Source organism: Odontesthes bonariensis, chromosome 18 (assembly GCF_027942865.1).
Source record: "Odontesthes bonariensis isolate fOdoBon6 chromosome 18, fOdoBon6.hap1, whole genome shotgun sequence".
Taxonomy (NCBI): domain Eukaryota; kingdom Metazoa; phylum Chordata; class Actinopteri; order Atheriniformes; family Atherinopsidae; genus Odontesthes; species Odontesthes bonariensis.
The window spans coordinates 10,832,638-10,833,311 of record NC_134523.1 but is presented as its reverse complement, the minus strand read 5'-3'; positions in this window follow the sequence as shown (position 1 = coordinate 10,833,311).

The window sequence follows — 674 nt, the reverse complement described above, 5'->3', positions numbered from 1 at the left end:
TTTTAGTGTGATTGTTCTTTCTGTGCTTGTGTGAGAAAGACTTTAATCATGTTGTGGGAACATAAATCGGGTCACAAAGTTATGTTATGGGGTTTTGTCTTCCTTCTGGGAACAGACAGCTAAAGTTGACAATGTCAAGTTTAATATTCACAAGGCACAAGATTGGAAGATTGAAAAATAAGATATATTATACAAAAGATGCAAAGTTTAATTAACGTATCTTTCATGGTTTAACAACCTGTAATATTGAAATCCACAGAGTGCATCAACACTCACATAGTGAAAATGATACCAGACTTTACTGAAGCAGCTGTGAATAATGATTTATTACAGTGGGTAAACTATTCTGTTAAGATTGAACTTCAACATATTTAGGCTATGTTTTCAGGCTTGAGTAAAAGAGAGCGTAGCCTCTTGCAGGTTGATTCTTCGCTGGTTGATATTTTTAGCTGCCATTCGTACATTTAATTTGAACATGCAGACATACAGTGAGATTAGATACGTATACACATTTCTCTGACTCTTTCGTGTGTGGTCATGCTTCAGTATTGACTGAACTGGAGCTCCACAGTGGTTGATACTGTCACACACCCTTTCTTTTCACACATAAATCACACTGTCAGCCCATAAACACTCTAGTTTGCAAGATCTTTCTTTTCACTTGTACGCACACT